The sequence below is a fragment of the Gymnoscopelus microlampas genome (genome assembly GCF_963454915.1).
Source record: "Gymnoscopelus microlampas genome assembly, chromosome: 20".
In the NCBI taxonomy this organism is placed as follows: domain Eukaryota; kingdom Metazoa; phylum Chordata; class Actinopteri; order Myctophiformes; family Myctophidae; genus Gymnoscopelus; species Gymnoscopelus microlampas.
In genome coordinates, this window is record NC_139957.1 from 43,489,548 (window position 1) to 43,506,055 (window position 16,508).

Genomic DNA, 16,508 nt, shown 5'->3' on the forward strand with positions numbered 1-16,508 from the left:
TTTGTGCGTGCGTGCGTGTGTGTGTGTGTGTGTGTGTGTGTGTGGGCGGGGAAGACACACGGTGTGAGAAGTGGACCAGATAGAAATGGTAACGCAGTGATTTTTTTTTGTAACCCACTTTTTTTCACCCAGTGCCAATTGCCTACAGTACGTAATCCTGAGCGATGCTCTCCCAGAACTGAGCTCAACTCTCTACGTCGTCCTCAGACGAGCCCTCCATCGGAGTCTCCAGTCATGTCGGTTCTCCATACATCTGGCCAGCTCCTTTGTGCTTTCTGCACCAGCATCTTTCCTTAGTACATCCACGTAGGTACAGGTATGGGATGTCTTCTTGATCGATGCACATGTGTTGGCTCCCACAGTACTAGCTTTTTGACCGGGAATTCTCGGTGCCGGTGGCAGTGGCCGGCTAGTCTCATCCTCCTGACTGCTATCTTTACTGATACACTTGGTAGTGCCCCGTACAGACGCTTGTTGGCAATGTGCTCGTCCTGGTTGATGTTCAGTACCACACGTAACATTCTGGTGTAGCACCCGTCCAGGGACTTCTGTAGGGCTTGCTTTAGTGTCCAGCGTTCACAGCCGTAGAGGAGAACGGACTCCGCGGTCGCAGAGAAGAAACTGATCTTGATGCGTCGAGGGAGGTTGGATTTCTACACACTGGTCATGCCATTAAGAGCTCTCCAGGCAAGTGCTTTCCTCACCTTCATGCTTCCTTCAATGCATGAAGAGTGAGCAGGCCGCTTCTTGTCACCTGACAGGGGGGAGTTTCCCCGGTAAGACGTAGCGCGTGGAAGGAACATGTTATCTCAAACAGTTCCTTTCCCCTCCATCAGGCGCCCCGGCTGACCAGGGGGAGTCAGTATAGAGACCAGGATTACTGCATGTTTTTGTGAGGGTACCTACCCTAGAGGACATGGGGAGAACATGAAAGCTCCACACAGAAAGGCCCTTTCCACAACCCCACCTAGGGTATGGGCACTGATGGAGGAGAGAACACGCCACCCAGCGGCCACAGCGTCCCCGGCGGTAAACGAACCCATCACCTTATAGCTGTGAGGCGAAAACGCTACTTTACTGTTAACCACTCAAGTATAACGGAAATAGCATTATCTACAACCTCACAGCGCGTCACGATGCAACATATCGTGAGCTTGTAGATCTGCTATTCTCACCATTAGTTATATTTTGCCTGCTCAGAAAAGCTCTTTTTGAGGCCCTGCCGCCTCTTCTTCGTTCTCAGCCAAACTCTTGCGGACATTTTCGAGGACAGTTTTTTTCTAGAGGTTAATCTTTTCCTCTGGCGACGTGTAACTCTTCATCTGATTTCGGCTTTGATTTTTAGACAGTTGTGCTTTCAATCTTGCCCAGCATTTGTGTGTTTTCCCCTCTCTGGCGCTCTGCTTCATCTTTTCTTCAATGTCAGGACACTTTTCCTTCAGTTTGTGTTTTCTTATCATGGAAGGCAGATTGCATTTCAGACACCTGATCTTTCAGTTGTCTTTATCTTCTCTTTATCCCACAGCTGCTGGTTTGCGGCCAATTCTTTCTAACATTTATAGCTTTTTCTACATCCCAGAACTGAATTTTAAGGGTTTTCACTAGTGTTGATTTTGACTGCACATTTTGAATTAGTTTTAGTCATATTTTTGTCATCTGAATGGTTTCACAGTTTTAGTCGACTAAATATCATAAGGTTATAGTCGACCAAATCTACAGTTGATTTAGTCAACTAAAATGTATTGTGGCGGTGCCTTGATGGTGTCTTAATGGCTGATTTTACACTTGGTTGCACGCTGAAAATAGCAGATCTACAAGCTCACAACGCGTTGCAACGCGACGTGTTGGGAGCTTTGATGCCAATACTTTTGTACTTTTACTCAAGTAACATTTTTAACATGGGCCTTTTACTTGTAACAGAGTATTTCTACATTGATACTTTTACTTAAGTAGAAAATGTGAGTACTTTTTCCACCACTGCCCTCAATAAGAAGCCGCTCAACCAGCTGACAATGGGTGCATTTTGAACGGTGACATTCCCAAGTACCACACACACACACACACAAATATGTTATTTCAAGGTTCTTTGTCCCTTTTTTCCCCAATTTCCTGCTTCCAAAGGTGCTACAGACATGGGTTTGTACTGGCTGTACTTGGCGAAGTCATGCTTGATTGTTGAGGCCGTTCTGTGAATACTTTATACTAACTTTAAAAAGAGAAAAAAAATGGCACTGTCCTCTATGTAACACATTGGTTCTCAAAATGGCGTCCCAGGCAAAATCTATTTTCAAGTGATGGTTCGCAGCCAAATTTACAATCTGTTGTTTGAAAAACCACTGGTTTAACCCAGCTTCCTGCTTTGAACATGAGTCTATATAGGAAGTAAAAGTTCATATGAATGGCCTGTAGGTTTGTTTTTGCACCCCCCCAACCCTGCGCTGTGATTGGCCACCATTGTACCCCCTAACCCTGCACCTTGATTGGCCACCATGACTCTATTCAGGACTGTGATTGGCTAGAAACACATTACACATGTGCATAGCCCTATAAATAGGACTATGCACTTAAAAAAAACACTTTTATGTTTTTTTTTAAGTGAATCACTTCCATCACTGTGATGACCACTGTGACCACACCGCCCACATCACACTGGGTGTGATTTTTTCTTTTTCTTTGGCTATTGAAAAAATAGCAGATCTACAAGCTCATAGCGCAGCACCGAGTGCCACGCTATGAGCTTGTAGATCTTCTATTTTTTTTAAAATCGTTTTTTTGTGCAAATCTTTAAATATATACATATTTTTAGGCAAACATTTGTAAAATATCTTTGTTCCAGCTACCCCCCCAGAAGCAAAGATTTGAGTTACAAACGTATATATATATACATATACATATACATATATATTCAAAGATTTGCACACATTTTCACGATTTTTCAAAAAATAGCAGATCTGCAAGCTCATATCGCGGCACTCGGTGCCGCGGTATGAGCTTGCAGATCTGGGCTTATTGAACTTAGTGTGAGGTGGCCCCCAGGTGGTTAACATTCCGGGATTGCTGCGTATAGGTTTTATAATGCGTGAGTTTTTTTTAGAGCCCCGATCAGCTCTGTACGCGACACGGCTGTGGATCTAATGAGCCGTACAGACTGTAGGCAGACAGAGACAATAACAACCCGAACTCCGTCTGTTACACAACAGAACAACAAATCACTTCATTCTCATTCGCCACTCTGACTGTTAATGAGGACAAACCCAGTCAGTCACTGCATGTGTGTGTGTGTGTGTGTGTGTGTGTGTGTGTGTGTGTGTGTGTGTGTGTGTGTGTGTGTGTGTGTGTGTGTGTGTGTGTGTGTGTGTGTCGGCGTGCGTGCGTGCGTGCGTGCGTGCGTGCGTGCGTGCGTGCGTGCGTGCGTGTGTGCGCGCGCGCGTGCGTGCGTGCGTAACGGTAGTCTGTACGTGTGCTGCATGTTTGTCACGATTGCGCCGTCTCAAACCTGCTTCTTTATGCATCAGAGATCTCACACACACACACACACACACACACACACACACACACACACACACACACACACACACACACACACACACAGGCCCGCAGGCAGACAGACAGACTCCATGTATGCTTGGAAGGAGCTGGCTTGTTATTAGGCTCATGAGGATTTTTCATGAATACAAATACATAATTCCACAGAAGAAAGGAATTTCAACCACTAGATACTGTCAGTTGATGTCATTAAACCACGTTGACACTGGCGTCCCCAATGTGGGCGTCTATTTATACGCGAGAAAACATATCACAAGCTTCACAAGTCGTTGCATCGTGAGTTTGTAGATCGTGTCGAGTTTGTAGATCAACTAACCCTGGCTTCCCTATTTTGGGCATGTCATTATACAGTAGGTGACATTTTTCAAAGAGCTTTCCTTTTTTTTATAGCAGATCTAAAAGCTCACAACGAGCTTGTAGATTGGCAATTTTCACCACGCGACATTTTCACCAAGACAAAGTATAAACTAGCGCATGTGTGGTTCTCGATCATGTCCGCATTCTGTCATAAGTCAGTGGTTCTCAAACTTTTTCATGTCAAGGACCCCAAATTGACACTTATTAGCCTGCGGACCCCCATTTGAAAAAGATATGCCAGGGACCCCCATAAGAGAATATTTTTACGGCTCTAGCAGTGATTCTCAACCATTTTAATTTCAAGGACCCCCCAGTTTGACATGCATTAAGCTACGCACCCCATTTAATGGCATCTCTATCTCTGGGACCCCAATTCATATTGTAAAATCAATGTTAATTTAACTCTGTGAGTGTACAAATGCTCTCAGAGTTACAGACCCATAAGGGTCCATTTGGTTCCTATCCATCATTTAGCTGGGGACCCCCTGGAACCCCCTCAAGTACTCCTTGGGGTCCCCGGACCCCACTTTGAGAACCAATGTCATAAGTAATGGGACAAACTTGAAAAAGAAAATTGTTAAAAAGTGACACCAATCGCAACCGCATTGTGAGCTTGCAGACTGCATGGCTATATATTTGAAATAGGGCTCAAGTGGTTAATTCATTTTTTTGTTGTTGTAAATTTGGGATCCCAACAGTCTCTTCCTATAGAAATGTATCATAAAAACACCCTAGTTTTACCCCTCACATGCTACTTAAAACAGAATTAAATTTTGATTTTTGACATGAGCTCGGCCCTGGCCTCCCCAGAATGTGGGGGACTGGTCTAACGCTGGTGTAGGGCTGGTGTAGCGCCCAGGATCACTTAGGAAATTGGCACCGGGTGAAAAAAATGGGTTACAAAAATCGCGGGATAAAAATTATTAAAAAAAAAAAAAGAACCAATAGAAACCCAAGAAGAAACCTACTTTATCATTAATTTAAACGGGACCATAATTTACCAAAACGCAAAACTGTTACTTTTCAGGATTCCAAAACTGCAAAAGCAGCAGATCTACAAGCTCAAAACGCGTCGCATTCGCAATGCGTTTCGAGCTTGTGGATCTGCTGGTTTTGATGCTTTTGTGTGACACTTTAGTATGATCAAGTAGGGCTTTAATTTCATTTTCAGACAAGCGATCATAACGGATATACATTTTCTGTGACCTGTTGAAAAGGTATAAAAAATACAAAAATGTCTGGCAGTGGGCAAACACAGACAGAAATAAGTCTGGCAGTGAATGAGTTCTGTTGTATAGTGCATTTACTAGAAGGATTAGAATACTTTTTCCACCACTGAGAACCAGCAATCTATTCTATTCGTCCTCCAAACCTTGGTGCAGTGTTGAGACAATGTGTGTGAAGAATGTAACATTACTTCTCTTTCCCTATTTGAACTGTATTATTAGCTTGTGTGCACATGCGTGTGTGCGTGCGTACATGTGCGTGCGTGCGTACGTGTGTGTGTGTGTGTGTGTGTGCGTGCGTGCGTGCGTGCGTGCGTGCGTGCGTGCGTGCGTGCGTGCGTGTAAATACAATTACACCCTGCTCATGTCTTGCCAGAGCTGAGCTCTATATGAAATATATTATTCTGTAAATGTGCATGAATATCATTACTCCCTCATACGGCCGTGATATATGTAGGCCTGTCAATCTGTCAAAGCGTGTGTGTGTGTGTGTGTGTGTGTGTGTGTGTGTGTGTGTGTGTGTGTGTGTGTGTGTGTGTGTGTGTGTGTGTGTACAGTAGATAGCATTATGCTGTGCTGTCATGTCCTACAATACAACATGTAGTAAAGTGGAGTAGCGTATCTCAACCTGGTGTAGCATCACATCATGTGTTGTAAAGCTCAACATGAATGATGGACAGACTGAAGTAGAGAAGAAGAAGAAGAAGAACAGAAACATGAACAGAACATGACAGAAGAAGAACATGTTTGTATCACTATACAACAGAACTCATTCACTGCCAGACTTATTTCTGTCTGTGTTTGCCCACTGCCAGACATTTTCCTTTTGATATGATTATACCTTTTGAACTGGTCACAGAAAATGTCTATCCGTTATGATCGCTTGTCTGACCGTTAGTAAACATCCGTATGTGCGTCGCCCTGAGAAAAATCATTTCAACCGCGATTGGCCCCTTCTCTTCTAGCAGCACGTTGAAAGATATAGAACAGCGCGATCTTTAATAAAACCACAACAAACAAAAAAAAGTGGTCAAAGTCACCATTGGCAGTCTGGGCTTTTGGAAAAAAGTCACATTACATTACATTACAGTCATTTAGCAGACGCTTTTATCCAAAGCGACTTACAATAAGTGCATTCAACATAGGTAGGGAACAAAACTACTAATCACCAGAAGTCCTAAGTGCATTTCCTGCAAAAACAAGCAACCAAGAGTATACCTAGCGCTAAGGTAAAAGTGCTATATCAGTTCTATTCACCCTTGGCAGTGAATGAGTTAATCATTACGTTACAGACCAGTAGTGGAAGAAGTACTCACATTTGTTTGTTTTGTTGAAAAGGTATCAATGCCACGATGTAGAGTCCAATATTCAAAATTTACTTGAGTAAAAGTATAAAAGTATTGTCATCAAAATGCACTTAAAGTACCGAAAGTGGTTGTTGAGGGTCTTGTAGGTGGTGATTATTATTTAGAAATCTATTCTGTGCTTGACTGGAAGCCAGTGGAGGTTAACTTATCTCATCTTATCTCATCTCGTTGAGTCTTATCTTAATGTCTCAACCAAGAAAGAGAAGAATAGATACAAAAGATGTTCATTGTGTTCCATTGGTGTGTGAACAAGGAGAATGATGTGAGTAAAGATAGTAAACATGTTCATTATGTTCCATTGGTGTGGGAACAAGCAGAATGATGTGAGTAAAGATAGCAGCCAGTGTGTGTAATGAGGCCTGACAGTGTGTTTCTATTGGTAGAATGAATTGTGTTGGAGCCGTCAGGATGCATTCACTTCACTGTTATCACTGTTACCAGTACTCACATGATCAGGGCGTTTCGAGAATATCTAAGGGCGTGTTATTTAAATGGCGCTCGGTTTCAGCCGTGACATTTATCAAGGCTCCGACCCATTGTACGCTAGGATTGGCTGTATAGGATTCGTTGATAAATGTGACTTCGACGTTGGTGTACGGCCGACTATATCGACTATACAACTATCCTTCTCCGTTCTCTGCACTGGCTCCCCGTAGCGGCTCGCATTCAGTTTAAAACCCTGGTGCTAGCCTATAGGGCAGTGAAAGGAACAGCTCCTTCTTACCTCCGGGTTTTGGTCAATGCCCACACCCCTGCCCGACCACTCCGGTCTGCCACCTCGGGGCGACTGACTCCCTCGCCACTCAACGGTCCTTCTGGTCGATCGACACGGTCACAACTTTTTTCTGTTCTGGCCCCACAGTGGTGGAATGAACTTCCCACTGATGTCAGGACAGCAGAGTCACTGCCCATCTTTCGCCGCAGGCTGAAAACCCACCTCTTCAGGAAACACTACCCTTCCTCTTTGCCTGGCCTACTTGTTGTTAACTAGTTGTAGGAACTATTGTTGTATTGTTGTATTGGATCTATTAGCTCGTGCTCATTTGATTTGGCTATTTTATCTCATGTGTTTATGAAAGTAGATAGCTGATATATTGCACTTTTACCTTAGCGCTAGGTATACTCTTGGTTGCTTGTTTTTACAGGAAATGCACTTAAGACTTCTGGTGATTAGTAGTTTCGTTCCCTACCTATGTTGAATACACTTATTGTAAGTCGCTTTGGATAAAAGCGTCTGCTAAATGACTGTAATGTAATGTAATGGAAAAATATAAGCTTGTTTATACGCTCCGTTGAGAAATGAGGGCCAATGTGATGAATGCTGAATTGTCTTTGTGTGTGTGTGTGTGTGTGTGTGTGTGTGTGTGTGTGTGTGTGTGTGTGTGTGTGTGTGTGTGTGTGTGTGTGTGTGTGTGTGTGTGTGTGTGTGTGTGTGTGTGTGTGCGCGTGCACACGCTCGCTCGCACACATATGTGTGTGAAACGGAGATAAATATCACACAGGCACCAGATACTTCTGCCAAAAGCTGCATATGAGATGCGTATGATATGAGTGTATGTTGGCTGTAGTTTGAACCCTGAGGAATATCACACCCCCCCCCACACACACACACACACACACACACACACACACACACACACACACACACACACACACACACACACACACACACACACACACACACACACACAGACAAACACACGGTTGGGCAGACAACCAAACATCACAGCCTGTGGTCTCTGGACACTTTGCAGTGAAGCTCGTTAGATGTGTTGTCTCTCTGTGCTGGCTTCATACAGTATGTCTGGTCAGTGATGGAAGAACTACTCACATTTATTTCATACTTTTTAATAACATTATGAGGGAGGGGGGAAATGGGGGTGGAATGATGACAGTTGCTGCTGTCATAATGTCACTCCTGTTCTATGTTCAAACACTCTGTGTTTGAAATAGACACTAGTGCTTTCTAGCATATACATATAAAGGTAGACGCCTCCTTCGGCTCTGAAGCGTTCATATCTCGGGCGCGCTTCCTTGTTCCTAGCCTTCCACTTCCTTCCGCTTCAGCAGGCTAAGCTGGAAACTTCTGTGTGCATCACAGAAGAGGGCGTTCGGTAGGCCAATCAGAGGCAGGTGGGGCGGGTCTTTTCTTAAGAGGCAGCCGTGCAGCAACTAGTCAGTTAGACGCGCTGTGATTGGCCAGTAGTCAACACGATGTGATTGGCCAGTAGTCAAACAGCCCTGCGGAGGAGCCTTGTATTGAGATACCAGTCGCTCCAATGAACTGCAGAGGCCAATGAGGTATCTAGGTTTCTATATCTATGCTTTCTAGGGTATGATTTAGGGTCCTAAAGATGAAAACACAATGAATAATAACGGTTTAATACTTTCCAATAATTAGATAGGGGGAGGGGGTGGAATTATGACAGTTGCTGCTGTTATGATGTCACTCCACAGTGAATATCAACTGTTTAAAACATAGTGACATTTTTAGTTACTTTCTACCACTGGCTACACAGGCTGTTTTTGAGTGGTGCCAACCACTCCTACATCTGACTGTGTCCGTGTGTCCGTGTGTCCGTCCGTCCGTCCGTCCGTCCGTCCGTGTGTCCGTCCGTCCGTGTGTACGTCAGCACGGCTGATTGGTCAAGCTTCACGTGACACGTGACAAAATGTTGTCACGTGTCACGTGACAACATATTGTTGCTGATTGCAAAACAAGGATGCAACCAGTTACTCTTTCGAAGGCACCACTCTCTTCACACTGGGTGTGATTTTTCCTTTCAATGGGATATCTCAATGTGTTTCCTATCACCCCTAAAACAAACATATTGCACCATTCACATGAGTCATGGTGTTCTTTCATCCTTCAGACAGAATGCACCTGACTTCACCTCTCCTCTGTTTGGGTGTGTTTACTTGTTCCGCCGGAGAAGCTGTCATTAAAAGCAGCATGTATACTGTGAGAGCTCCCAGGCTATCTGCCATAACACCATGAATCAGGGGTCTTCAACGTTTTCAGGCCAATGACCCCCTAGCTGCGAGCGAGATAAAGCAGGGACCCCCTCTATATTGTATAAAATTGTGTTTCAGATAAACTTTTGCTGCTCCTTTTTCCCGCTACACCTATAACTCTTAAACTAGCCGATCTACAAGCTCACAACGCCTTGCAGCGCGAGGCGTTGTGAGCTTGTAGATCTGCTATTTTTGAGAAAAAAGAAGAAATCATATCACAAAGATTTGGCAGACCCCCTGTAGTAACTCTGAGGACCCCCCCTGTTGAAGACCCCTGCCCTGAATCATCACGCCCTTAAAGACATTACCCAAGCAATGCAATGGAAACTATAGGAATGCTTTCTAGATGAGCATGTCTATATTATAAACATATATACGTAAATTGAAGAAACCATCTATAAACTTAACCTCTCCATCATAACCTCTCCATCATAATTAGGTAATCATGCTCCTCACTGTATAGCCTACATCGTGGTCATGAACAAATAGCCGAAACCACGTCCCACATCTTAAATGGGTGCCATATATACAGGGGAATGAATGTTCTCTTTTGGGTCACGACCAAAAAGGTTTGGGAACCACTGGGTTAAAGGGATAGTTCAACCCCAAAATGACTTTTTTCCCATCGATTAGTCACCCCATGGAGACTTGAATTAATGGATTTTTTTTTGTGTTTGTCGCATTCCTAAGCCAATAATTTGATGACGAGCAGTGGGTTCCGGTAGGAGACACAAAGAGTCTCCTTTGTGTCCCCCACCGTCACCGCTGCCTACCGGTCCGCTGGTCATCAAATTATCGGCTCAGGAATGCGACAAAAACAGGAATTGATCTGGGTGAACTATCCCTTTAAGGCATATTTTCTGTGAAGTTAGGTTTAGGCAAATAACCATGCCCACCTGGGCGAAACACCAAAGAAAGAGGGAGGAGTCTCCTCTGGGGAGCACAGTTAGTGGCTGAAGCAGACAGGAAAGTGGGTCAGGAGTAATAGAGTAGATCTGGAGTCCCTCTGGGACCTGCAGCAGAACACTCTGAGTTCCAGACCAAAGTTTGTGAGCTAATTGTTCACTCTAGCGGGAGTCGAGGTCCAGTTGCTCTGACATCGTTACACCTCTCCTCCTCTTTGATGTGGAAAGTTAACTTTACACAAGTATTGTGTGTGTGTGTGTCTGTCTGTCTGTCTGTCTGTCTGTCTGTCTGTCTGGTCTGGTCTGGTCTGGTCTGGTCTGGTCTGGTCTGGTCTGGTCTGGTCTGGTCTGGTCTGGTCTGGTCTCGTCTGGTCTCGTCCGGTCTCGTCCGGTCCGGTCTCGTCTGTATATATTTGTGGAAGAAATTAAGTTTTATTAGTGTGCAAATGAACAACACTTTAAGAAGTTATTACACCAGAACAAAAGTGTGTTTGTTAAAGTGAGCGAGGTGAAATGGTTATAAGGACGTCCATCTCTTTCATATAGGGAAGCAGAGCTGAGTTTCCCCTATAGGCCGCACACTAATTGGTTCATAATTAGTTTAAGGAGCAGCTCAACACCCTCCCTATTTAAAACCTCTCCAATTAGGACCAGCAAGTTTACCAGGATGAAAGCAAGGAGTTTTGTTTTATTTAAACGCAATCCAATTAATAGATTATTAAGCAATTAAGCCCTACTTTGCCATAATGTGAGGAATCCATCCATCTTCTACCCTGCGATAGCTGTGTTGTTTGTTCACCTGGTGAAGGAATAGTAGATGTGTGTCTCAAATAATAGGATACTATGTATATCGTCTCTGTCGGGTGGATACCTCATTGTGTCCAAAACTGTTACTTTTCAGGATTCAAATTCAGAAACGGCAAAAGCAGCAGATCTACAAGCTCTAAAACACGGTGCGAAGAGCTTGTGGATCTGCTACTTTTGATGCTTTTGTCTGACTCTGTAGTATGATCAAGTAGGGCGATAAGTTACGAATAAAACATAAAAACTAGGGGGAAAAAAGGAGTAAGGAGGTTTCTGCCCGACAGCAACCACTCGCAATTAGCATGTCTCTCTGACGGCCCATTATTCGGACATACCAGTACATCCCATTAGGAGCCAAATTCCCACAGTTATGACCAGTGATGGGAAAAGTACTCATAGGTTTTACTCAAGCAAAAGTATCAATACTGCAATGTAGAAGTCTGTTACAAGTAAAAGTCCAGAATTCAAAATGTACTTGAGTAAAAGTACAAAGGTATTGTTATCAAAATGTACTTAAAGTATGTCAAGGATATTTGAACATTAACATTTAAAATGAAGATGTTCTTCTGCTTGGGGCTCCACCCTGCTTTAGGAATGGTTGCCTGCTAGACATCCTGTCTCCTAACAGACACATTTGGATTATTTTGTTTCACTTCACATGCTAAGGTGACAAATTAACAAGTCTGAGGATGAACCGAGTGATTGTGTGTTCCATGTGGGACAGGAGGTCTTTTTGATGCGAGAGAATTGTTTGAAGTCACTTGTATAAAACCTGTGACCTTTCAGTCTGTTCCTTGAGTTCAGACTGCTGGTAGTTCCATACATGTCTTGTCCCGACTTGTAAGTTTGAATCTCCTTTTTGATATCAGAAATATATCACTGATTCCTCTAAAACCGTGACTTTGTCTGTGCCTCATTTTGTCTCTCTTGTTTGACTGAGTTCCCATTCAGATTCTGCTTTAACAAGTACCAAAAGTAAAAGTACTACAGTAAAATGTTCTCACAACGCCTCGCGATGCGACGCGTTGTGAGCTTATAGATCTGCTATTTTCAAATAGACTATAGGTATGAAATAGGGCTGAAGTGGTTAATGTATGTTTTTTAATATCATAATTTATATCTGCAAAGTAACTACTAAAGTTTTCAAATAATTGTTGTGGAGTAAAAGTACAATATTGGCCTCTGAGATGTAATGGAGTAGAAGTAAGACAATTGGAAATACTCCAGTAAAGTACCTCAACATCGTACTTAAGTACAGTACTTGAGTAAATGTACTTCAACAGTTACTTTACACCACTGGTTATGACGGTCCGAAAATGCACTGTCTGGAGCTGTCTATGGTGCTGAATCCACTCTCTCTCTCTCTCTCTCTCTCTCTCTCTCTCTCTCTCTCTCTCTCTCTCTCTCTCTCTCTCTCATGAGAGAGAGACAGTGGATGTTGTAGTTCTCTGTGTGTGGGTCTACAAATCAATGTTGGGATGTTTTTATAAGTACAGATGGAAATGAAAGTTTCTAGCTAAATCCGGAAACCTCATACTGTATATTCAAAAATGTTACTTTTCAGGATAAAAAAAAAAGAAATATATCATTAACACACATTAGCATACACTCAGAGATTACAAGCATGGAACTAAACACACTGACTAATCACTATCTCTCTCTCTCTGTTACACACGCTCATGCTTTTTAAAGGCACCGTCTGTAACTTTTTTTTGTACATTTACTCAAGTAAGTATTAACAAAACGTTATCCAATTCTGCATGTACAAATGGAACCATTATTGTCCATTTGATTCCATTTGTACACTCTCAGAGCTACAGACCCACAGGGGGACCATTTGGTTACTAACAATCAGTCATTTAGCTGGGACCTGCTGGGACCTCCTCTCGGACCCCACGTTGAGAACCAGCAGTGGTGTAAAGTAACTAAGTACAAATTAAGTAATGTACTTAAGTACAATATTGAGGTATTTTTTACTTTACTGGAGTATTTCCAATTTTCAGTTATTTCACTTCTACTCCACTACATCTCAAAGGCAAATATTGTACTTTTACTCTACTACAAATATTTGAAAAACGTTACTTTTTTAGATTTTCAGTATTATTACAACCACTTCAGCCCTTCATACACTTCGGCCATTTGAAAATAGCCGATCTACATTACATTACATTACATTACATTACATTACATTACAGTCATTTAGCAGACGCTTTTATCCAAAGCGACTTACAATAAGTGTATTCAATATAGGTAGGGAACGAAAACTACTAATCACCAGAAGTCTTAAGTGCATTTCCTGCAAAAAAACAAGCGACCAAGAGTATACCTAGCGCTAAGGTAAAAGTGCAATGTTTCAGCTACCTACTTTCTTAAACAGATGAGACAAAATAGCTAAATCAAATGAGCACGAGCTCAAACAAATAAGTGTATCGACTAAACAAGATCCAATAAAACAATACAAAACTAAGACAAGAGTTCGTACAACTAGTTAACAACAATGCGTCGCAATGCGACGCATTGTGAGCTTGAAGATCTGCTATTTTCAAAAGATTTGTATACAATTCATACATTTGAAAACTTATGACATGGGAAATTCTGCATACTCGTGAGTTTTGGTACCTAAAGTACATTTGGATACCAATACTTCTATATACTTTTACTCAAGTATTTTTTTTATTCCGGACTTTTACCTGTAACTGAGTATTTCTACATTGCAGTATTGCAGTATTTCCCTATTTGAACTGTGTTATTAGCTTGTGTGCACATGCATGTACACACGTACGCGTGTGTGTGTGTGTGTGTGTGTGTGTGTGTGTGTGTGTGTGTGTGTGTGTGTGTGTGTGTGTGTGTGTGTGTGTGTGTGTGTGTGTGTGTGTGTGTGTGTGTGTGTGTGTGTGTGTGTGTGTGTGTGTGTGTGTGTGAGAGTGTGTGTGAGTGTCTGTGTGTGTGCGTTACCTTCACACACAGGGCAACACTCTCCGGGCACCTTGACGGGGTTGAGACTGTTGTGAGCGCAGGCCTGTGTGTGTTGAGACAATGTGTGTCTAGAAGGTAACATTATTTATCTTTCCCTCTGTATTTGATATATGTATACTGTATTACTAGCCTGTGCGTGGGTGCATGTGTGTGTGTGCGTGCCTGCGTGCGTACGTGCGTGTAAATACAATTACACCCTGCTCATGTGCCAGAGCTGTATATGAAATACATTATTCTGTAAATGTGCATGAATACCATTACTCCCTCCTACGGCTGTGATATATGTTGACCTGTCAATCTGTCAAAGTGTGTGTGTGTGTGTGTGTGTGTGTGTGTGTGTGTGTGTGTGTGTGTGTGTGTGTGTGTGTGTGTGTGTGTGTGTGTGTAGATAGCATTATGCTGTGCTGTCATGTCCTACAATACAACATGTAGTAGCGTATCTCTACCTGGCGTAGCATCACATCATGTGTTGTAAAGCTCAACAAGAATGATGAACAGAATGGAGTAGAGGACAAGAAGAAGAGAAACATGAACAGAACTTGACAGAAGAAGAACATGTCTGCATCACTATAGTAGCTTAAGCATTAAAGGGAATACCACTCATTTTCAACATTGAACCATGTCATAATATACCTTAGAGCTGTTGTGTAAACCCCCCCCCCCCCCCCCCCCCCCCCCCCTCCTCTGTCGCCTTGAACTGGGGAATTGATTGTTGGGGGTCATGTGATCAGTGACATACGGCAGCTTAGCCCTCTAAGCTGCTGCATTCGCCCAATTTCACTTCCAGCTGAAACAGTGCAAAACTTGAATATAAAGTTAAGACTTGTTAAAACTTGAATATAAAGTTAAGACTTGTTAAAACTTGAATATAAAGTTAAGACTTGTTAAAGCATGTTCAGCCAATTGATTTCTATTATCTACAAGTACAATGTCTAGTGAAATTTGATATATAACCATGCCATTATAAACTACTACAAGTTGCACTATTTCATCTGGAAGTGGAGGAGTTCAGAGAGGTAGCGGGGGTCCTGGTTGTTGAGGGTCTTCTTGTAGGTGGTGATTAGTATTTTTAAATATATTCTGTGCTTGACTGGAAGCCAGTGGGGGTTAACTTATCTCATCTTATCTTATCTCGTCTCGTTGAGTCTTATCTTAATGTCTCAGCCAAGAAAGAGAAGAATAAATACAAAACATGTTCATTATGTTCCATTGGTCTGTGAACAAGCAGAATGATGTGAGTAAAGATAGTAAACATGTTCATTATGTTCCATTGGTGTGTGAACAAGCAGAATGATGTGAGTAAAGATAGCAGCCAGTGTGTGTAATGAGGCCTGCCAGTGTGTTTCTATTGGTGGAATGAATTGTGTTGGAGCCGTCAGCATGCATTCACTTCACTGTTATCACAATGTTACCAGTACTCGCATGTTTTACTTAAGTAAAAGTATCAATACTGCAATGTAGAAATACTCTGTTACAAGTAGAAGTCCCATATTCAAAATATACTTGAGTAAAAGTATCTGCATAAAAATGTACTTAAAGTACCAAAAGTAAAATAAGTGCTCATTGTGCATAGTGCGTCCGTGCGTGCGTCCGTGTGTGTGTTTGTCACTCGCGCACACGTGTGTGAAACATACAAATATCACACAGGCAAAGCTGCATTATGATCTAGTGTATGTTGGCTGTAGTTTGAACCCTGAGGAATATCTCTCTCACACACACACACACACACACACACACACACACACACACACACACACACACACACACACACACACACACACACACACACACACACACACACACACACACACACACACACACACACGCACAGAGCTGGGCAGACAACCAAGCATCACAGCCTGTGGTCTCTGGACACTTTGCAGTGAAGCTGGTTAGATGTGTCGTGCTGCGTCTCATGTGCTTCATATGTGTGGCCAGTGGTGGAAGAACTACTCACATGTATTTAAACAGATCCCTGGCTGATAAGCCACATAATACCTTAATACATTATAATTGCCCTTTATCACTACAATTACACATTAAAAACACCTCAAATATTGGCGATCTCTATATCTGTATGTCCATGTTCCTTTTATGCCCATGTATGGAGATCCCTGATGTCAGCAGAAGTTTGAAATAATTTGTGATATACGGCGGAGCAGGCCAGAGACAGCAATGTTTTTTACTTTCAATGGCAGGGGTCTTCAACAGGGGGTCCGGGACCCCTAGGGGGTCCTCATAGTTACTCCAGGGGGTCCGCCAAATCTTTGTGATAGGATTTTTTTTACATTAACCACTTGAACCCTAGCATC

At 42.7% G+C, this 16,508-nt stretch overlaps 1 long non-coding RNA gene across 1 annotated transcript in view; it reads left to right on the forward strand.

The window, feature by feature from the left end:
* The first annotated feature begins 211 nt into the window (after positions 1-211).
* LOC311035783 overlaps positions 212-16,508 on the forward strand; it is a 255,651-nt gene continuing 239,354 nt past the window's right edge. The window contains exon 1 of the long non-coding RNA XR_014599776.1: positions 212-310. This is a non-coding gene — a long non-coding RNA (uncharacterized lncRNA). The remainder of the gene's footprint in view (positions 311-16,508) is intronic.